Genomic DNA, 24,883 nt, shown 5'->3' on the forward strand with positions numbered 1-24,883 from the left:
TACCAAGTTCAAATGGACTGAGGAATGTGAGGCTAGTTTCCAGGAGTTGAAGAAATGCTTGGTTACTTCACCAGTGTTGATTTTGCTAGATCAGACCAAGGACTATGAGGTGTATTACGACGCTTCATGTCGAGGACTTGGAGCAGTGATTATGCAGGAAGGGAGAGTTGTTTCATATGCCTCAAGACAACTGAAGCCTCATGAGTTGAATTATGCTACGCATGATTTGGAGTTAGCAGCCGTAGTGCATGCATTGAAAACATGGAGACATTTCCTCATTGGAAACCATTGTGAGGTGTACACGGATCATAAGAGTTTGAAGTACATTTTCACGCAGAAGGAGTTAAACCTCAGCCAAAGGAGATGGTTGGAGCTCATCAAGGATTATGATATGAGATTGCATTACCATCCCGGAAAGGCTAATGTAGTAGCTGACGCATTGAGCCGTAAGAGCCACGTCAATACATTAATGAAGGGAGAAATACCAAGGGAGTTAGCAGAAAATCTTCGTGAACTATGTTTGGAAATAGTTCCGAGAGGCTATGTAGTAGCATTGGAGATTCAGCCAACTTTGATGGATAGAATCAGAGAAGCTCAGAAGACTGACAAGGAGATTGCCTCTATTAAGGAGAAACTGAGCAAAGGAAAGGCTAAAGGATTTCGTGAGGATGAGCACGACACCCTATGGTTTGAAGACCGTGTTTATGTGCCCAATGATTCGGAGATTAGGAAGTTGATTCTGCAAGAGGCACACGATTCACCATATTTGATTCACCCAGGAAATACCAAGATGTATTTGGATTTGAAAGATATTTTCTAGTGGACCGGAATGAAGAAGGATATTGCGGAGTATGTAGCAGTTTGTGATGTATGTCAGAGAGTAAAGGCAGAGCATCAGAAGCCAGCAGGATTGTTACAACCATTGCTGATACCCGAATGGAAGTGGGATAAGTTAGGCATGGATTTTATCACGGGATTACCCAGGACTCGTTCAGGCTATGACTCGATTTGGGTTGTAGTTGATCGGTTGACGAAAGTAGCTCATTTCATCCCGGTAAAGACCACTTATACCAGTGCTAAGTTGGCAAAGATATACATGACCAGGATCGTATGTTTGCATGGAGTTCCGAGGAGTATCGTATCAGATAGAGGAACCCAGTTTACCTAAAAGTTCTGGAAGCAGTTGCATGAAACTTTGGGTACCAGGCTAGAATTTAGTATAGCTTTTCATCCACAGACAGATGGATAGACCAAGAGAGTCAATCAGATTTTGGAGGATATGCTGAGAGCTTGTGCGCTAGATTACGGATCTAGTTGGGACGATAATTTGCCATATGCAAAGTTCTCTTACAACAACAGTTACCAAACCAGTTTAAAGATGGCCCCTTTCGAAGCCTTGTACGGAAGGAGGTGCAGGACACTGTTGTCATGGGATGAAGTTGGAGACCGCCAGTTGTTTGGACCTGATTTGATTAAAGAGTCTGAACAGAAGGTGAAATTGATTCGCGATAGGCTCAAGGTAGCTCAGTCCAGACAGAAGAGTTATGCAGATTCTAAACGCAAGGAGACTGTTTACGAAGTTGGAGATAGAGCTTATCTTCGAGTATCTCCACTTCGGGGAACAAAGCGTTTTGGAGTTAAAGGAAAGTTAGTGCCACGATTTGTAGGACCATATCGAGTTTTGGAGCGTATGGGAGAAGTGGCCTACAAGTTGAAATTGCCCGAAGGATTGTCAGGAGTTCATGATGTGTTCCACGTTTCTCAGTTGAAGAAGTGTCACATGGAGATGGCTGACATACCCTTGAGAGACACAGTGCCATTGGAAACAATTCAGTTGGATAACGATTTGACCTACGAGGAGAAACCAATTAAGATTCTCGAGTTTGCCAGCCGAGTCACTCGCAGCAAGGTTATCAAGTTTTGCAAAGTTCAGTGGAGCAACCACACGGAGGATGAAGCCACCTGGGAACGAGAGGAAGATTTTCTCAAGGACCACCCTCACCTATTTTCTAGCCAACCCGAATCTCGAGGGCGAGATTCATCTTAAGGAGGGTAGGTTTGTAACATCCCAAATTTTCAATTTGGAATGTTATACATTAGATCATCATTGCATATCATATTTTGTTTTGCTTTTGGGTTTGATCCTAGAAATTTCTACGCAACTCAAGAACCCACGGAGAGAGTTGGGAAATTCATTATTTTCATATTTGAGTTTTCTCAAATGTTGAGAATAGGATCATTTGATTTTGTTATTTTATCGTCAATTATTTCTATTACAAAAAATATGAGAGAGGGAATAAAATGACTTTCCCAAAATAAAGAAATATTGAGGATTTAATAATAAAATCAAATAAGATTTTATTTCGGAGTTTTTTGTTATTTTATTTGAATTTAGGAAAAATGTGCGTTTTTCAAAATTGCATTTAGGCCCCAAATAAATGTTCACCTTGTGCGTCTTGATTTTAGAAGCCCGGGAAAATTTATTTCGGGATTTTTGGAGTCCGTTTAGTATTTCTTTTTATTTTTCTTCTGCGCGTAATTATTAAAAAAACGAATCGACCTAGGGGCCGTGTTTGACCCGGACTCCCGGCCCGCTAGGCTTTATAAGCCGGGGGGGAGGGAGCCCAGCCAGCCAGCCAGCCCGCGCCCTCGAACCCTAGCCGCCGCCCCGCCGCGCCGCCGCCGCCGCCGGACGCCGCCGCCGTCGACCCGCCGCCCGAGGTTCGCCCCGCCTCATTTTTCGGGCCGTTTTTTTCATTTTTTTCGGAAAAACCGTTTGGTTTTTCCGTCGGTTTTTCGTCGGTTTTTTTAGATTCGGTTTTTTTAATAGATCGGTTTTTCCGATTTATTTAATTAGCGAGCGTTCGTCCGTTCATTCGTTCTAGCGAACGTTTGTCGTTTTTCTTTTTCTCGGTTTAAATTCGTGATTTTTCTGATCGCGATTTCTGAACCGATTTTCGTTTTAGTTTAACTTTTCGCTCGTTTATCGGAATCAGGTGATTCAAGCGCCTGGAGTTTCGTCTCGAAACCCTCTATCCGTTTAACCAACTTAAACAAGCTTTTGCCATTGTAAAAATTGCTTTAGATCCAGATTAGTAGAACGAAGTTGTTTTCTTTCGCCGTTTGACTTTCGTTGCTTTGTTCGATTTGATTCTTTTTGCAAACCGGAGTTCTTAAGTTGAACTTTCTGGTTAGTTCTCTTATTTGAGTTTTACCTGTGCATTAGATGAGTGCTTATTGTATGCTTGTTTGTATGTCTGTGATAGAATACCCGGAGTGCGCCGCCTGTTACTTCGAATCGCTAGGTTTCTCGGATCATCAGCAAGGCAAGTAACACTTTGATCATACCTTTTCTACTACCCAGTTTTATTGCATTAGATCAATCCTCACACATTGCATGATTAGGATCTAATTAAATTGTGGGTTTGGGAAGTAGTTGAGGTAGATTATTCATACTAGAAACTTCCGTGTGCAGCCACAAGCTATTATGGGCTCTAGCATAGTTGATTAGGTCGTGCGAACTCTTACAGGGTAGACTAGCAGATGTAGGGGAAAGTAGGTGTAACGGTCTATCCATCGTAAGGTGCTAGCGCTTCTGAAAGACTATGTCTCGGTCATCCGTCTTCTCAAACACCATGTAGTGCGAGAAACCAAACGGAGGCGATCGAGTCTAAGGGATCATGAGATTATTCATACTAGAAACTTCCGTGTGCAGCCACAAGCTATTATGGGCTCTAGCATAGTTGATTAGGTCGTGCGAACTCTTACAGGGTAGACTAGCAGATGTAGGGGAAAGTAGGTGTAACGGTCTATCCATCGTAAGGTGCTAGCGCTTCTGAAAGACTATGTCTCGGTCATCCGTCTTCTCAAACACCATGTAGTGCGAGAAACCAAACGGAGGCGATCGAGTCTAAGGGATCATGAGATTATTCATACTAGAAACTTCCGTGTGCAGCCACAAGCTATTATGGGCTCTAGCATAGTTGATTAAGGTCGTGCGAACTCTTACAGGGTAGACTAGCAGATGTAGGGGAAAGTAGGTGTAACGGTCTATCCATCGTAAGGTGCTAGCGCTTCTGAAAGACTATGTCTCGGTCATCCGTCTTCTCAAACACCATGTAGTGCGAGAAACCAAACGGAGGCGATCGAGTCTTGTGGGGAAAAGTGCGCAAACTCTGAGTGTAATAAACTAATCATGATTAGCCGTGTCCCCGGTTATGGACATCTTGAGTATCTAGTACTTGGATTATCATGTGAATCTCAACATGTTACTCTAATTTAATTTTGTTGGGTTTTGTTAATGATATTTTTAATTGTGATTGAGGATGCTGTCAACCATTCTCAATGTTTAACACCTACCATGATAGTTAAATAAATTTATTCCTTTGCAGTAGGGAAAAATTGGCTTTACGCAAAACTGTAACCATAGAGATTTCCACCAGCCAAATATTCATATAGTATAGTTGTTTCATTCCATTACTCTCTATGTGTTACCTTGCTAGCATATTCCATGTGCTGACCCGTTTCGGGCTGCAACATTAATGTTGCAGACTTTTCAGATGATGATTAAGGAGTTTTTAGGTCGTGGTTCTATACTCAGTGATGCCGTTGGAGTTGATGGACTCACTTATCTTCCAAGCCTTCCGCTGTTATCGTTATTAGATGGCCTTAAGCCATATTTATTGTAATAAGTTCTCTATGGAGACACTCGATGTAATAAGTGTGTGATTGCTACTCTGTTATAAATCCTCCGAGTATTGTGTGGTGTCAGCATTACTGATCCAGGGATGACATCGGAGCACAGAGATCAGACTGTTTGAGGTCTGGTCGCTACATCCACCCTCGTGGGCCCCCCGTTGCTCCACCGACGTACTCCTTCCTCCTATATATACCTACGTACCCCCAAACTACCAGATACGGAGCCAAAACCCTAATTCCACCGCCATAACTTTCTGTATCCATGAGATCCCATCTTGGGGCCTGTTCCGGAGCTCCGTCGGAGGGGGAATCGATCACGGAGGGCTTCTACATCAACACCATAGCCCTTTCGATGAAGTGTGAGTAGTTTACTTCAGACCTACGGGTCCATAGTTATTATCTAGATGGCTTCTTCTCTATTTTTGGATCTCAATACAAAGTTCTCCTCCTCTCTTGTGGATATCTATTCGATGGAATCTTCTTTTGCGGTGTGTTTGTTGAGACCGATGAATTGTGGGTTTATGATCAAGTTTATCTATGAACAATATTTGAATCTTCTCTGAATTCTTTTATGTATGAGTGGTTATCTTTGCAAGTCTCTTCGAATTATCAGTTTGGTTTGGCCTACTATATTGATCTTTCTTTCAATGGGAGAAGTGCTTAGCTTTGGTTTCAATCTTGCGGTGTCCTTTCCCAGTGACAGTAGGGGCAGCAAGGCACGTATTGTATTGTTGCCATCGAGGATAACAAGATGGGGTTTATTTCATATTGCATGAGTTTATCCCTCTACATCATGTCAGCTTGCTTAAAGCGTTACTCTGTTCTCTTGAACTTAATACTCTAGATGCATGCTGGATAGCGGTCGATGTGTGGAGTAATAGTAGTAGATGCAGGCAGGAGTCGGTCTACCTGTCTCGGACGTGATGCCTATATACATGATCATACCTATATATTCTCATAATTATGCTCAATTCTATCAATTGCTCAACAGTAATTTGTTTGCTCGCCATGAATACTTATGCTCTCAAGAGAAGTCACTAGTGAAACCTATGGCCCCCATGTCTATCTTCCATCATATTAATCTTCAAATACTTAGTTATTTTTATTGCCTTTTATTTTACTTTGCATCTTTATCATAAAAATACCAAAAATATTATCTTATCATTTCTATCAGATCTTACTCTCGTAAGTGACCGTGTAGGGATTGACAACCCCTTATCGTGTTGGTTACGAGGATTTATTTGTTTGTGTAGGTACGAGGGGCTCGTGCGTGGCCTCCTACTGGATTGATACCTTGGTTCTCAAAAACTAAGGGAAATACTTACGCTACTCTACTGCATCACCCTTTTCTCTTCAAGGGAAAACCAACGCAAGTGCTCAAGAGGTAGCAGTCAAGTAGTCTAATCACCCCCTCTCTAGACATACTTTCGATCCTACAAGTGGTATCAGAGCTTTTGTCTCCATTTGCTTTGATTTCCATAGCTTTTGGTGGTCATAGCCTTGGTTTCACAACCTAGGAGAGTATGGCGTCTAGCGAGGGAAATTACCACCGTAGAGGTCCTTACTTTGATGGTACCAATTTTGCTAGTTGGAAGCATAAGATGAAAATGCATAGTCTTGGACATAACCCCACCGTTTGGGATATTGTGTGTATTGGCTTGCAAGGTGAATTCTTCGATGGGATAGAACCAAACCGTGAAGCTACCGCGGAAGAGTTGAAGATGCTACAATACAATGCTCAAGCTTGTGATATTCTCTTCAACGGATTATGCCCTGAAGAATTCAAAAAATCAACCATCTTGAGAATGCAAAGGAAATTTGGGATACTTTGATTGATATGCACGAAGGTACCGAATCTGTCAAGGAATCCAAATTGGATGTGCTTCAAAGTCAGCTTGACAAGTACAAAATGAAGGATGGTGAAGGCATCACTGAAATGTAATCTAGGCTTGCTCTCATCACAAATGAGATTGCCGGCTTAGGAAGTGAAAAGATGACCGGTAGATTCATTATCAAGAAGATCCTAAGAGCCTCAGATGGAAAATATGATACCGTGTGCACATTGATCCAAATGATGCCCAATTACAAAGATCTCAAGCCAACGGAAGTTATTGGAAGAATTGTTGCTCATGAGATGTCACTCAAGGATAAGGAAGAGCTTCACCACAAGTCAAGTGGTGCTTACAAAGCCTCGTGTGATGCTCCCACATCACAAAGTGAGAAGCAAACCTTCAATGAAGAATTGAGTCTAATGGTGAAGAACTTCAACAAGTTCTACAAGAGTAGAAGCAAGGAAAGAAGTTCCAAGTCAAGGTCCTATAATGACAAAAGATCTTCTAGTTGTGAGCGTAATTGCTACCATTGTGGAAGACCCAGACACTACTCCAATGAATGTACGCCCCCCTACAAAAGAAAAGAAGATTCTCCCAAAAGAAGGAGTAGAAGAGAAGAATCACCATCAAGAGAGAGAAGGAGTAAAGATGATCGTTATGAATGAAGACCCTCTTGGAGAAGCAAGGATTCGGAAAGGAAGGACAAGTCATCAAGGAGCTACACAAAAAGAAGACATCAATCTCATGTTGGTGAATGGGTATCCGGTTCCGACTCCGACAATCACTCCGAAAGAAGCTATCACTCCGACTCCGAATATACTCAAGATGAAGGTGTTGCCGGACTAGCACTTGTGACAACCAACTCCTACAACATATTTGACTCACCAAATGAAGGAATTTGGAGATTCTTCATGGCTAAAGGTCCAAAGGTAACACACCCCGAGTATGTTGATTTCAATAGTGATGAAGATGATTTGCTAGGAGATGATGATTTACTTGTTGACAACTCTAGTTATGAAAACTATGATGAGCTTGCTATTAATCATGATAATCAAGATAAAATGAATGACGATGATAAGAAGGATATTGAGCATCTAACTAAAGAACTAAACACTCTTAAGTTAGCTCATGAAACTACCTTGAAAGATCATCGAGAACTTTTAAAGACTCATGATAAGCTACGCTTTGAAAATCTCAACCTTGAGCAAGAACATGAGTTTTTAAAGGCAATCAATGATGATATTCACAAGAAAAGTTCTTAGATTGCCAAGCATTTACTCTTGTCTACTTACATGCCACAAGTTAAATCTATCAACAAGAACAAGAAAGATTCTTCATCTAGTAGTAACAACAATCATGCTAAATCCAATGTTGTTGCTTCTAGTAACTCTCTTGATTCCACTAATGATTCTCTCAGCCAAGTTACACTTGAGCAAGAAAATAGCTTATTGAAGGGAATTATAGAGAAAGGTGTTTACAAGAGCCTTGACGGAAGTAAGCAATTTGAGGAAATTGTACGCAAGCAAGGAAGACACCGGAAGAATCAAGGTGTTGGTTTTGAATGAAAGTTCAATGCCAATGGAGTTGAGTGGGAAGAAGATCAATACCCCAAGACGAAGTTTGTTCCTCAACAAGAGAAGTATACTTCTTTCAAGGGGACACAAGCTCAAGATGATCTTCCACCACAAGACTACGAGCAAAAAGGCAAGGACAAGCTTCAAGAGGAAATTGATGCATTTGAAGAAGCTCCTAAGACCTTAGTCAAGTGGATTCCCAAGACTACTTCAAGTTCCACTTCATCAAGTACGACTACAACTCCAAGGATTCCCATCAAGATGATGTGGATCCAAAAGAAGAAGAACTAGAGAGTTCTTGAGGGTGACTCCGCCAACATACTTCACTCTTATCATTTTTGCAAGAACAAGTGCAATCAACTTCCACATCTTGCACTAGTTCAAGGAGTCACAAACCCTCTTGTTGGTAAGACAAGGGACAAGGTAACCTAAAAGTTTTCATGGACATCATCCTTTGTGTGCATCACTCTATGTCTATGGATATCCTTGTTTGTTCCTTGTGGGACTAACCCATGTAGGTATTGAAAGTGCAACTCACTCCAAAGGATTGCTCCGAATGATCTACATCAACACTGAGCATCCACATCTTCAACACCTACATGAAGTCATCATCGACAAAACCCAAGGTTAGTTGATCCCTCTTAGGGGGGATATCACATCTAGGGGAGCTTTACTCTAATCAATTGAGTTAAAGCAACTCTAAGGGTGTGAGTACAACAATGCTCTATGTAAAAGTGGTAACCCCACTTGTGCTTAAACGATGAGTATGACCTATGATCAAATGTTCTCATTTGACTCCTAAGTCAATATACTCATATATAGATGACCTAGTCATCGCCAATTGCTTGATAGATGCTAGAGTGTCTGTGCATGCTTCGTCACATATTTCATTTGCCATTTTAATTGTGTGAGCATGTTGAATGCATATTTTTCTCATTCGAGGACATCCATTTGTTGCTTTGATTGTTTGGTTTTTTTTCTTTTGCCAAATGGATGGACAAGAATGCCTAAGAACTCCCTCTAGCTATCTATGCTTTTCTCGTCTCAAACTCTATTCATGCTACATCACAAAGTTTGATCAAGTCAGATTCGAACCACTCTGTGTGAGGAGCACTCGGAGTTCCCGATTCGTCATAGACTTAAACTTCCAAAACCTCTTTGTGCATTTCGGTCTGACTGATTCATCCTTTTCGGTCCTACCGAGATCACTTAGTTGATCTAGGTTTTCAATCCCGGTGCAACCGATTAGAACCTTTCGGTCACACCGAGTTGCAGTAACTTCCTGCAGTTTTGCATCTCGGTGCCACCAAGTTGTTCCACTCGGTCACACCGACAGGGTCAGGTTATATATACTGACGGGACAAAATTTGGAAATTTTCCGAAACCCTTCGCCCGCGCATAACCTACTCTGCCTCTTCGGGTCTCCGTATCGTCTTCTCGCCGCCAGCGACCTCCCGCTGCTGGTCTCCGCCGCCGTCAACGGCAATCTGCTCCGCCGTTGCCGCCGTAGCGAACACTCACTGCATTAGGGTAAGTGTTCGATCCCTTGTGCTGTCTTTTTCACTCCGATTCCTAGCACAAGGACAATGCCATGTTTCTTGCCACGATTGAGATTCATCCATCCAGCTAAAACTTCCTTAGGTCTAGATTGATTCAAAAAATTTAGGGTTAGCTCTCCGCAGAACTCATCTCGGACCGACCGAACTGTAGAAATCGGTCTCACCGATTCGGCCTTGGCCATTGCACATGCACTCTTCGGTCTGACCGAAACTCGCAAATCGGTGTGACCGAGTTCAAGATTCTGTGAAACCCTAGCAATCTCGGTGCCACTGAACTGTGACTCAGCCCTACCGAGTTCACTAGTTTAGGTTCCAAGTGTTGCTTCGGTATCACCGAGTTTGTCAATTCAGTAGCTCCAAAATCACTTCTGTAGAGAACTAAAACTAAACTTTTTGACTCAATTGTTTTGCAAAACTCCTGTACTTTGTGATGCTCATCTACTCGACCTCATCTATAATCTATTCACAAGGTCTGCTGACAGTTTGCCTGCAAGATGTCTGATCAAAGTGACAACCAGAACAAATCTGAAGAATAGGTCCAGATGAGTGAGGGCACTAGTCCCTCTAGCTCTTCTGATGATGGAAGCAGGAGCACTCCAAGTAACTTGCCAAAGGCAGCTACCAGGACAAGGAAGAAGAAAACTTCTGATTCAGAGGATGAAGATTATGTGGCCATTGAGGATGAAGCCACTTCAAGGAAAAATGTGCTGAAAAAGGAGTATGGCTCAGCTGCCACAGTTAAGCCAGGGATGCATAACAAGGCTCCAGCAAGAAGAATTCCTATGTCTAAGGCCAGAGCATCCACTGCTGAAACCTCCAAGCCAACTAAAGAGGCAGTTGGAGAAGGGAAGAAAAGAAAGGAAAGGGTCAAGAAGACCACTGCCAGAGTGCTTGGCAGATCATCAATAATGAGAGGTTCAGATGAAGAGGAAGAGGATGCTGCACCAGCACCCAAATCACAAAAGCTCATGGGAGATGCAATCAGATCAGGGGCTACTCCATCTAAACCCAAAGCTGCTCCCAAGGCTACTACTCCAGCTCAGAAGCCTAAACCCAAGAGAAGCACTAGAAACATTCCTACTGAGGAGAAAAACAAGGCCCCAGTGCCTGAAGCTGCTGAAGAAGAAGAAGATGACTCAGTTGTGTTGAGGAAGCTGAAGCCCAAGATCCCTGACCACAATGATACACACCCTGTGGCAGAAAACATGAAAATCAGGAAGGATGCAGGACTGATGTTATGGAGACAGTCTGATCCATATGGTGTCAGTAGGAGGACTGCTGTGGACTACAGATTTCACACCAAGGAACAACAAGACTTTTATGAGATAGTCCTGCTTGACAAGAAGCCCATTGTGTGTGACATGAGATGGGTTGACTGAGAGTACATCAAGGAGAATGAAGATCACTATCCAGGTGTATATGACAGCTTCAAGGCATTTGGAGTTGATACCTTTGTGGCCCAGAAGCTCACCAAGTGGAACGATGAGCTGATCATGCAGTTTTACTCTACTGCCCACTTCTACCCAGATGGAAAGATCATTTGGATGTCCGAAGGTACAAGGTACCAGTCTTCTATTGATGAATGGGCTAAGCTGATCAATGCCCCTACAGAGCATGAAGATGACTTGGATGTTTATGCTGAGAAGAAGAAAGACCACAACACAATGGCCAACATGTACAAAGAGATCCCAGATGCTGCTTTGGATACTCGTAAGTTTGGATCTGTCCACTTCTTGTTGTGTGGTCTGCCTACTATAAATTGGATCCACAGACACACATTGCTACCCAAGTCATGTGATCACAAGATGATCAGACGACATGCCATCAACTTGCTACATTTGTTTGATGTGCCTCAAAAATTCAAAGTCATGAGTGTGATTGTGGAGACAATCAAAAGGACAGCAGCTGATCAGAAGAGGAGTTGTGGGTATGCCCCACAAATTCAGGAGCTCATCAACTCAAAGATGGGCACATGCAAGTATCTTTTGGATCAGGAGCACCTGCCCATCTACCCTGAATTTGAAGACAACACTGTTGTCATGGATGAAAATGAACCATCTTCAGCTCAAGCACATGAGAAGAGAGAAAAAGCAAGGGCAGAGAAAGCTGCAAAGATGCCAAGTGTTGAGGAGGCATCTCAGGTTTTCCTGAAGAGCAAGCATGATCAGCTTGGATATCTGATCCAATCCACCTTGAGGATTGAGAAGGGCTTGGCCACCCTGACTCAAAACCAGGAGAGCTTGGAGAGGATCGTTGAGCAGAAATTATATGATCTTGATGTCAAAGTAACCGAGATTTAGTCAGCAGTTGAGCAACTTCAGGAGGAAGTGGAGGAGAAGAAGTGCAAGTCAACTATAGATGCTTTTGCTAGAGTGCCCCAAAGCCAGAGGTCTGCTGCAGTGCCAGTCACAGATACTAGAGCTACAGCATTAGCTCCAGCAGCCACAGCTCCAGTGCCACCTCCAGTAGCCACTCCATCAGCTCCAACTACTTCATCGGAAGCCTTCGTCCTTGGAGTTCTCTCTACACCACCTCTCGAAGATCAAGCCTGAGAGTCGTTTAGCACTATGCATTTTTGAACTTTTTGGTACCTTGTTGTCAAAGGGGGAGAAAAATGTATAGATCATAGGCTTCGAGAGAGAGTGTTGTTCTTTTTATCTCTCTTGCTATTTTGGTTGAACTTCTTTGTTGAGTGCTTGTGTGATATACTTTATGTCCTTGTGAGATACTTGTTGATCATGTGTTTGATGATATGCTACCCTTAATGCATGTTGGATGATATCATCTCTTATATCCTTAAATGATCATTCACTTGCTTGGTGATGAGTGCATGCTTTTAATCTCTATCATTTTGAGCGCTCCACCAAGATGTATGTGACATGGAAGAGTAACCCATGATCCTAATCGATTGTGCATTTGCATTCAAAAGCAAAATTTAAATAATGCACAAATTTATGGGGATCTCTTGCTTATCACATACTTCTCAAAGCGACAATGTTTTTTTAATCTTACTTATCTTTTGTCGAAGCTTTGATCCATATGTTGTCATCAATTACCATAAAGGGGGAGATTGAAAGTGCAACTATCCCTGGGTGGTTTTGGTAATTCCTAACAACATATAACTCATTGAGCTAATGCTACTTAAAGATAAACATTTCAGGAAAGCTCAATGATTGGCATGGCATGGATGAGAAAAGTGGATCCCTCAAAATTCTAAGGACAAAGAATTGGCTCAAGCCCAAAGCTCAGGACTCTACATCTTTTCAGTTTAAGAGACCCAAGATCACATTGAGTCCATAGGAAAAGCCAATACTATTAAGAGGGGATGAGGTGTTGCCTAATGGCTTGCTTGCTCAAATTGCTTAGTGATATGCTCCAAAGTCCTCAACTACTTTCTCACATCCACATATGTCCCAAACCAAAAGTCAAACTCAGCCCCACCGAAACTTTCTATCCGGCGCCACCGAGTTCAGTTGACATAGCCACTGCCAGAAACCCTAGTCTTTTCGGTCTCACCGATAGGGATCTTGGTCTCACCGAGATGGGATTGTAATCTCTCTGTTTCCCTTCGTAAAGTTTTGGTCAAACCGAGATGAGCGATCGGTCCCACCGAGATTGCAATGTAAACTCTCTGTTTCCCTTTCGTAATGTTTTGGTCCAACCGAGATGAGCGAATTGGTCCCACCGAGTTTGCCCGACCATCTCTCTGTTAGTCCATTACCAAAATCGGTCGCACCGAGTTTGTGTAATCGGTCTCACCGAGATTATATTATGCCCTAACCCTAACAAAATCGGTCCCACCGAGTTGACATGTCGGTCCCACCGAAAATCCTAACGTTCACATTTTGAACTAAATCGGTCTGACCGAGTTTCATGATTCGGTCCCACCGAGTTTGGTGATTTGTGTGTAACGGTTAGATTTTGTGTGGAGGCTATTTATAGCCCTCCACCCACTCTTCATTCGCGGAGAGAGCCATCAGAACATGCCTACACTTCCAACATACATTTTCTAAGAGAGAACCACCTACACTTGTGTTGAGGTCAAGATATTCCACTCCAACCACATGAATCTTGATCTCTAGCCTTCCCCAAGTTGCTTTCCACTCAAATCATCTTTCCACCAAATCCAAATCATGTGTGAGAGAGAGTTGAGTGTTGGGGAGACCATCATTTGAAGCACAAGAGCAAGGAGTTAATCATCAACACACCATTTGTTACCTCTTGGAGAGTGGTGTCTCCTAGATTGGCTAGGTGTCACTTGGGAGCCTCCGTCAAGATTGTGGAGTTGAACCAAGGAGTTTGTAAGGGCAAGGAGATCGCCTACTTCGTGAAGATCTACCCGAGTGAGGCAAGTCCTTTGTGGGCGACAACCATGGTGGGATAGACAAGGTTGCTTCTTCGTGGACCCTTCGTGGGTGGAGCCCTCCGTTGACTCGCGCAACCGTTACCCTTCGTGGGTTGAAGTCTTCATCAATGTGGATGTACGATAGCACCACCTATCGGAACCACGCCAAAAATCTCTGTGTCTCCAATTGCATTTGCACACTCCAAACTCCTCCCTTTACCTTCATATGCAATTGTTTACTTTCCGCTGCTATACTCTTAGAATTGCATGTGTAGGTTGATTGCTTGACTTGTGCTAAGTTGCTAAAATCTGCCTAGAACTAAAATTGGGAAAAGGCTAGATTTTTATTTGGTCAAATAGTCTAATCACCCCCGCTCTAGACATACTTTAGATCCTACACCCATCCATTGCCTACGAGCTTTTCATATATTGTTCTTCCCTTATTTACTTTTCCGTTGATACTATTACAATCACTATAAAACCAAAAATATTACTTTTGCTACCGTTACCACTATTATCATATTACTTTGCTATTAAATACCTTGCTACAGATATTAAGTTTCTAGGTGTGGTTGAATTGACAACTCAGCTGCTAATACTTGAAAATATTCTTTGGCTCCCCTTGTGTCGATTCAATAAATTTGGGTTGAATACTCTACCCTCGAAAATGGTTGCGATCCCCTATACTTATGGGTTATCAAGACTATTTTCTGGCGCCATTGCCAGGGAGCATAGCTCTATTCTTTAAGTCACTTGGGATTTATATCTGCTGGTCACTATGAAGAACTTGAAAGATCAAAGAAGCAAGATTTTTCCCTCAACTACAAGGGGAGGTAAGGAACTTCCATCTAGCTCTGCACTTGATTCACCTTCTGTTTTGAGTAAACTTGCGACACCTACTCCTGCTATTCATTCTGATATGTCGCATGTTATCGATGATGCCACTTCTGCTTTGCATGATACTTATGATGAAACCACTTCCATGCTTGATAATACTCTGCCACTAGGTGAATTTCTTGATGAACAACTTGCTAGGGTTAGAGAGAATGAAATTATTGAAACTGATAATATTGATGAAAGTGATGATGAAGATTCTCCCCCTAAATATGAATTGCCTGTTGTGCCTGAGGGTTATGTTATGGATGAAGAAACTTCTAGAGACTTTCTTGCTTGCAATGATAGATTTGATCTTAAGAAATTCTTAGCTAAGCTTAAAGAAAAGTCTTTAAATGCTAGAATGAAATATGACCCTGCTTTTGCTACTTCACCTATCTTTATTACTGATAAGGATTATGATTTCTCTGTCGATCCCGACTTAATTACTTTGGTTGAATCTCATCCTTTTAATGGCTATGAATCTGAAACTATTGTGGCACATCTTACTAAATTAAATGATATAGCCACCTTGTTTTCTCATGATGAGAAAACTTGCTATTACTTTATCCTTAAGTTGTTTCCGTTCTCATTAAAGGGTGATGCTAAAACATGGTATAATTCTCTTGATCCTGGTTGTGTGTGCAGTCCCCAGGATATGATTTATTACTTCTCTGATAAATATTTCTCCGCTCATAAGAAACAAGCTGACTTAAGGGAAATATATAATTTTGTGCAAATTTAAGAAGAGAGTCTCCCACAAGCTTGGGGGAGGCTTCTCCAATTACTTAAGGCTTTGCCTGATCATCCTCTCAAGAAAATGAAGTACTTGATATCTTTTATAATGGACTAACCGATGCCTCCAGAGATTACCTGGATAGTTGCTGGTTGTGTTTTTAGGGAAAGAACTGTTGATCAAGCTGAATTGCTATTGAATAATATGTTGAGTAATGAAAATGATTGGACACTTCCTGAACCAACTCCCAAGCCAACTCCGAAGAAAAGTGGTATTCTATTTCTCAGTCCTGAAGATATGCAAGAGGCAAAGAAATCTATGAAAGAAAAAGTATTAAAGCTGAAGATGTTAAGAATTTACCACCTATTGAAGAAATACATGGTCTTGATAACCCAACACAGGTAGTAAAGGTAAATTATCTCTATAGATTTGATAAATGTGAAATCCCATCCACTAAGTTTGCTAGCCAATGCTTGGATGAGTTTGATGACTTTATGGTTAGGCAAGAAGACTTCAATGCTTATGTTGGTAGACAATTGAAATGCAATGCTTATATGATTGAACACTTGAGTGATTATATGTCTAGAGTTAAAGGTGAAATTAAACTTATTAGTAAACATGCTTCTATGGTTACCACTCAAGTAGAAAAAGTACTTAAAGCTCAGAATGATTTGCTCAATGAATTAAATAATAATAAAAATGATAATGTTGTTAGAGTTATGACTAGAGGGGGTAAAATGACTTAGGAACCTTTGTATCCTGAGGGCCATCCTAAGAGAATTGAGCAAGATTCTCAGAGAACTAATGTTGATGCACCTAGTTCTTCTAAGAAGAAGAAGAAGAAGAAGAAAAATGATAGAACTTTGCATGCTTCTAGTGAACCTATTGTTGACACACCTGAGAATCCCAATGATATTTCTATTTCTGATGCTGAAACACAATCTGGTAATGAACATGAACCTAGTTATAATGTTAATGATGATGTTCATGTTGATGCTCAACCTAGCAATGACAATGATGTTGAGATTGAACCTGCTATTGTACTTGATAACCCACAATCAAAGAATCAACGTTATGATAAGAGAGACTTTGTTGCTAGGAAGCATGGTAAAGAAAGATAACCATGGGTTCAGAAACCCATGCTTTTTCCTCCAAAACCATCCAAGAAAAAGGATGATGAGGATTTTGAGCGCTTTGTTGAAATGATTAGGCCTATCTTTTTGCGTACGCGTTTGACTGATATGCTTAAAATGAACCCTTATGCTAAATATATGAAAGATATTGTTACTAATAAAAGAAAGATACCGGAAGATGAAATTTCCACCATGCTTGCTAATTATACTTATAAGGGTGGAATACCAAAGAAACTTGGAGATCCAGTAGTACCTACTATACCATGCTCCATTAAAAGAAACTATGTTAAAACTGCTTTATGTGATCTTGGAGCCAGTGTTAGTGTTATGCCTCTCTCTCTTTATATCTTAGACTTGATTTAAATAAGTTGACACTTACTGAAATATCTTTGCAAATGGCCGATAAATCAACTGCTATACCTGTCGGTATTTGTGAGGATGTGCCTATTGTGGTTGCAAACATTACTATTTTAACAGACTTTGTTATTCTTGATATTCCCGAGGACGATAATATGTCGATTATCCTTGGTAGACCCTTTGTTAATACTGCAGGGGCTGTTATTGATTGCAACAAAGGCAATGTCACTTTTCATGTTAATGATAATGAGCATACGGTACACATTCCGAGGAAACAACCTCAAGTCCACAGTATCAATTCTATTGGAAAAATTTCAACAATCACTATTGGAGGTTCTGAACTTCCTCTTCCTACTATCAAGAAGAAATATGATATTCTTATTGTTGGGGATGTGCATATCCCCATTGAGGTAACCTAGTGCTATCGAAATTTCTCCGGTTTCATGCAATTCGGAATGAGTTTGTTAACAAGACTTGATCAACCTTGTTAGTGGATTCCTTTTGATGAGCATGAGATGGATGAAGTTAGAAAGCACAACCTTCTGTACCCTCCTTTTACTTTGTGTTATTTATCTTAAATAAAGCAAAAATAGTATTTTTTGTCTGTTTTCTGAATTATCCTTGCAATAAAAAGTACCTCGAAAATAAAAGTTCTCCAAATGCCCTGAAAATGAAATATGATTTTTTTTTCCAGAATATTTAAGGATTTTAGGCACTGAGAACACAACAGGGGGAGCAGCCACGTGCCCACGAGGGTGGAGGGCACGCCCACCCCCCTGGGCGCGCCCCCTGCCTCGTGGACCCCACGTGGGTCCCCTCCACTTATCCTTGCACCTACACACTTCGTCTTGCTCTAGAAAAAATCATCCACCAACTCAAACCCATGTTCTAGCTCATCTTGCTGCCATTTTCGATCTCCTTGCTCAAAGCTCCATTCACAAAACTGCTTTGTGGGATTGTTCTTTGGTATGTGACTCCTCCAATAGTCCAATTACTTTTTTTCTAGTGCTTTATTTATTGCAAATTTTTGCTGCTTAGGTGACCCTGTTCTTGAGCTTGCATGCCAAATTTATGGGGTCAAAAGTAGTTCTAATGCATGATATGGCCTCTAGGCACTTGTAGGAGTAGTTGCTATCAATTTTGTTGAGTTTGGTTCACTTTTATTTTGAGTCACTAAAAATTTCAGAAATTTTTCAGAGGAAGAAATATGTTTAGGAAAATGTACCAAGGTGGTTCCTCAAGGAAGCAAGGACCCAGGCCCCCGATACGTGAGCCGGACAATGAACTACCAAGAGATGCTCAGGTGCGGCCTTGTGAATGGCCGTCCGAAGATTTCATTGTCCAGGCAGGCATCAAGGAAGAATTTGACGCATATGTGCATAACGCTGATCTTGAGAGCTTCGAGGCAGATAAGTGCCCCCAATATTATCAACTAACTGATTCCTTTGTGAGAAGGTTTAAATTTACATCATCGCGCAATTCTCACAATGTCCTATTTGATCTTTATGATAAATCTTATACCATGGACTTAGAAGATTTTAATACTGCTTGTAAACTCCTGTAGTGGGATAGTTCTAGTGAACCTTGCAAATCTGAATTTAAAGACTTCCTTGCTAGTATCACTGTGGCGGAATCTAGAGAAATAACAGAAGCTACCATAGGGAGCATTCATTTTCCCGCCATACATTATTTTGCTCTCTTCATAGGTAGATGCATTAACGGTAAGGATGAGACATGTCACATATGTGTTCCTGATCTTAGTGTTCTCAAGAGTGTTGTATTAGGAGATAGACAATATAACTTGGGGGCCATTGTTGCACGTAGGTTGCATAATAATACTATTAATGGATATTTCTTTGGTGGAATTTATGCAACCGGTTTAGCTGATTTTCTTGAGATACCTATACGTGGAGATGATATTGAGTTGCCTCCTGCTTATTTAGATTATAATGCTATGGTTCATCATCAGTTTGTTAAGAGGAGCGATCAGTCCCTCCAGTACCGACTAATCTTTGACAGATGACGCACCTATCACGTCGCTCTCCCCGCTCCTACTTTCTTTGACTTTCAGGCAAAAGGGAGATATGTTATAACCAGGGAGGAGGCGAACGAGTACGAGAGGAGGGCGGAGGCAGCTCACCTCCAAGCTACAGCTCATCAGGCAATTGCTGCTGCTTCTCAGTACAACCCCAACTACAACTTTGATCCATGGGCATAGACCAACTTAGGCCAAAAGCCTAAGCTTGGGGGAGTACGTAATTCTCACCGACATTACATTCATGTTCACACACTCATGCCAGTTGTCGGTGCTCATACTTTTTCATTGTATCATCCATGCTAGTTTATTTTCTTTTTCAGCTTTCTTCTTGTGTGTTTGAAAAACCTTAATAAAAACAAAAAAAATTAGCTGTAGCTTTTAGTTAGTTTACTTTCCATGCCTATATTAGTATTAATTAAAAAGAAAACCCAAAAAGATTTCTCGTTCTTCTTTTGCTTGTTGGGAGATTTCCCGTGTAATAGTTTTGTTTCTTTTCTTGTTCTTTGGGGGTCGAGAGGAGAAGACCATGATGAAAATGTTGAGTGGCTCTCTTATGCATTATTGTTGATCTAACAAAGAGCCCATATTACCTTGTCTTCTCCCACGTATTGAATACTTGCAGATTCCAGCTTAGTCCAATGCACGTGCAGTATTATTATCCACACTATTCAGTTGTGCAAGTGAAAGGCAATATTGATGATATATGATGAACTGATTGAGATGAGAAAAGCTGGTATCACTACAAAAAAATACACTTTCGTGATGATACGTGTTTGTCACAGTAGGTCGCGTTTTCTGTCATGCATGTACATCCATGACAAATTTATGACAGAATCAAGATAGCCATACCTGTGCTGTCGTAGAAGTGTTCCATGACATTGCCAAAATTATCATCACGGAAGTGTCCACTTCCATGACGATAAATCGCGCGTCACAGAAGTGCTTTCGTCAAGGGTGACTGACACGTGGCATCCACCGTAACGGAATGCCGTTAAGCTATCGGGTCGGATTTTGGATCCGATAACCCGTTAACAGCCACGACCAATGCCGATTTTCCATGTGTAAAATTCTCATTGGCTGACGGATCCACGTGTCAGCTCCGCGTTGGCACAGGTGTCACTCATCCAACGGTCGAGATGGGCCTATGATATGTTGACACGTGGACCGGCCCAAAAGTGGCCCAAAAAGTTTAAATGGGCCGGCCCAACCGAAGGACCATAAGATTTAGCGGACCATAGTGGGCCGGCCCAGCTAAAGGCCCACAAAATTTAGCGGACCATAATGGGTCGGCCCAGCTAAAGGCCCACACGATTTTGCAGACCATAATGGGCAGGCCCAGCTAAAGGCCCACAAGATTTTGCGGACCATAATGGGCCGGCCCAGCTAAAGGCCCACAAGATTCTGCAGACCATAATGGGCCGGCCCAGCTAAAGGCCCAACATTCTCTGTCAAATCGGCCCGTCAACGGCCTGTCCTAAACTTGTCATCAACGCGGCCCATGGTCACTTTTGGCCCGTTAACAGTCCGCTAAGTAATTGGGCCGAATTATGGCCCGGTGTATTTCCGACCTGTTAAATGTCCGACTTCATTTGGGCCCATTTATAGGCCATCAAAACTTTCGGCCCATAAACGACCGTGAAGGATTTGGGTCATATTCGGCCATGTCTGATATTCGGCCTGTTAGAGGCCCACTATAGCTTTGGGCCACTTTCGGCTTGTTCTCATTTTCGGCATGTTAACGTCGGACGTAAACCATGGGCCATATGTGGCCCAACGTCATATCGGGCCCATTAATGACCCATATAAAAATGACGATAATCTAGCCCGACCGAAGTTCCGGCCTGTTAAAGGCCCGTGTATTAGGTCGGCGCATTTACGGCCCATCCGAATTTCGGCCTGTCAAAGATCTGCATCGTAAATGGGCCACCATTTCGGCCTGCTAAGTCCAGTGGGTTATTTGGCACAATCAGGGCCCAATCTCACTTTCGGTCTATTAAAGGCCCATGTTTTTATGGGCTCGAGATATTTACACCTGTAAACGGCCTATTTTTACTGAGGGACCAAATTATGTTTAGGCCTGTTAAAGGCCCACTATGGGCACAGGCCTACCAGAAAAATATGAAAGCTTATGCTGATTTAGGCCCAGATATTTTTAGTGGGCTACATGCAAATTTCGGCCCGTAATCGTTTTTAGCCCAATTGGAATGGGCCCGACGAATGTTGGCATGTTGGGCTCCTACGAAGCTTTCGGCCGAATACATTACTAAGATAAACCTACACTATACAAAAATAGCATCATAGTTACTGCAGCCTGAGGCAGCATCATAAATGTTGTATCACAACAAAATAAATTCCAACCATACAACAAAAGGCCTGTTGGCATAAAGTTTATAGTCCTTCCAGATAAAAGCACCATCAAATGTATAGAAGCACAAATCATTTGACCCGAGTGCTAATGTTTCAGGCTGTAGAATCTGATGGAGTAGCACGATCTCCACCTTTTTTCCGCCATTGCTCTTGAACAACGAAGCGAATGTCTGATAGTCTGGTTTCAAAACCATTCATATCTTGACGACATTTCTCAACCACTATTCTTGTTTCCAAAACAACGTCCATTAGGGATTGGACTTGTATCTGGCGCACAGATATATCACTTTCTCTAGCAGGAAGATTTTGTTCAGTAGGCGATTTGGACGAGGTTACCTTGACAACCAACCAAGAATTACACAGGAAGGTGCTTTTTGCACTGTTAGTGGAGAGATACTAATGCACTACAGCAAGAGGTGACATTGTGCCTGTAGTAGCCTCATCACCTTCAGGTGGTTGTGGCTGTTCAATCATTTGTTCCATAGCTTCCTAAAAGTTTGAAGTTGTAGATTAGTGTACCAGATAAGTTACTAATGAGACAAAAACAAACAAAGTAGGTTAAACATTTATACACAACTTATTTTGGTGAACTACCGTAATACATTAGCATGTATTGTAGTGCCAACTACATAATAAAATCACTTTCGGAACATATGTCCATGTAGCATGCCTACTGTATTGTCTATTTCCTCACATTCTTTGACATCTAAGGATGAAGAGACATGGTTTAAAGTAGGATGAACATAGTATGACATCATTCATATCATGGGCAAACAGATATAAAACAAACATGCTATTTTATCATTGTGTGCGCACATGAACATAACAACTAGATTACAGATCAAGACCAAAAGAATATCCTTCATCTCTTTTAAACCATGTAAGGTGAAATGATACGTTAAGACAACTGTGAATAAAAGTGAACAGAGTAACTGACATTGGCTGCAAACCAAGTAGTTAAATGAACACATCACAGTACCAATCAGTTCAAGGCAGGAGGAGTAAGGACTTACAACAGCGGCTTGAACTGGTGTGCTCATGCCCTTCATCCTGCTGGTGTGGCAATCCTTGAATATTTGCACTGTATTCAGTTCAGGTTCTTTTTGGTCCGCACGAGCTTTCCTATGTATTTGGAACAAGTCAATATAGATACGATAACATGGCACACAAAAAGAAGGAAGTAGCAACTATTTACAAGAGCCTCGCAGTGTGCAATATAGCTACGAGATCCTATTGTCTGTTGGAATTTCACTTTAGAACGGTTGGTTTTGTTCTTCAAACAGTTAGCCTAGAAGAAGATACACTTGTAAGGCACATACATAAATACAAGTTCAATATGTGGTCTGATCAAATACATATAGCCTACCTGATACTTTGGATCAGACCAGTGTTTAACGAGGGCTATCCAGTCTTCAACTATAATATATTCCACTGGAGATGTTTGGGCGATTTCATTGTTAGCCTTGCCTTCAAAGTGAGATTTTCTAAGGTGGTACCGATACTGTCGCAGAGCAGACTGAAAATATGAGTGCATGCTTGTTTAGTTGCATCATCTTTCGGGTCCAACTTGAACCTCATCCTTTGAAAAAAGAATGCGAGTCTTATTAGGAGGAAGCTAGAAAGTATGGGACAGAGCAAGACAATATTACTAATTGCGATGAATAACATTACTTACGAATAAATGGTCAAGGAAGGTGTTAAACTGAGTATTGTCTTTCTCATTCCTGTACTGGATCCACGTTGGGAGGATACGTGCATGACACCTAACGGCAACGACTGCCTCTGATACTAGCTTGGCTGACTCTGTAGCATCATGTGGCCTTTTTAAACCTGCATCAAAATGGATCTCCATTCTTCCTCCTTTAGATTTTGTTAATCTGTCAAGCATTATCCCTGATGTCTGTTTCCGCTTGCGCCGTGGTCCTAGTTCAACAACGAATATGGAAAGTGTTAGTGTACATCAAACTATGAGAGTACATATAAAGGAGCATGCAACTGCAACTTGACTCGGTCAGGTACCATGTTGGTGTTGACGCTCATGAGGTTCATCTGATCTTGCCAAGTCCTGTTGTGTCAGCAGTGCTTCGGAAGTAGTGCTAGGTGTGAAGGCAGCTTGGGAACTGGCCAGTTCCGAAGAAAATGAACGAGTAACTGGTTGAGATGCTGGTACAGTTGAAGATTTAGCCGGTGGACTTGGACCTTCTACTGCACTATAAGTACCAGCAAAATCTCGATGGTAGAACCTTTTCTGTTTCACCCAACGAGTAACATCACTCCCTACTATATTATTTTCCTTGCTCTTTTTTGACTTTGCCATGTCAAGCTATACCCACAACACAAAAGAATAAAATCACTCTTCAGAACTCATTGATGCATGATACAGGCAAGCAATACTTTGATGTAAGACAACCGTATGAGGATGAAATATGTAAGAAAAATAGGACGGCATGACATATTCACAGCTATGATGTGCAAACTAAGCAGAAGGATTTTCAAGAAAATAGAAGTAATGCAAGCTAGACACCATATGAAAGATGCAACCAATATTACTCTGTCAAGTTAAAAGTGTCTTGTCATAAGTGGCAATTCGAAAAATTAGAAGCAGTACAACATAGAAATCAATGCAAGATGCAACCACTATCAAACTGCCATGTTAAAAGCGTCCAATCATGAGTGACTGATGCGGGATACACAACAGTAGTACTTTGATGTAAGAACATGGTATGATAGATAGATTCAGTGTATTCTAGACACAGAAAGCCATGCCATATGCACATGTATAACGTATAAACTCAGCAGGTGCAATTTAATCAAAATAGAAGAAATACAGGCTAGACAACATATGCAACATGAAACCAATTATCACACCGTCAACTTAGAGCAAGCACATGCGATGGTGGAGTACGGGAGATGAACTCATCATGTAGACTTGGGACTTCAACTTCATTAGCAGTAGCAGTGGCAAATCTAGAGAGTCTCTGTTTGCATCGGTGCGGAGGACCACCAACATCCCCTAACTTACTCTTTTCCTTCCTATTTTCTGATATTGCCTTATGAAGTCAAAACCACAAGAAGATGAATAAAATTAGCTCTACATAACTGGTTGATGCATGATACAGACGAACACTACTTTGATGTAAGGCAAGCGCAGTATAGGAGGATGGAATATATACAAAAAAAGACAATGTTTCATATTCACACGTACGATAGGAGGATGGAATATGTATGAAAAAACAGTAAGCGGAAGGCATTTCAACAAAACTAGAAGAAATGAAAGCTAGGCACCATATGAACATGCAACCAATATCACCCTATCAGGTAAAAAGTGTCTCATCATAAGTGCCATTTCAAGAAATTAGAAGCAGTACAAG

Source organism: Triticum urartu, chromosome 1, assembly GCF_003073215.2.
Source record: "Triticum urartu cultivar G1812 chromosome 1, Tu2.1, whole genome shotgun sequence".
NCBI lineage: Eukaryota > Viridiplantae > Streptophyta > Magnoliopsida > Poales > Poaceae > Triticum > Triticum urartu.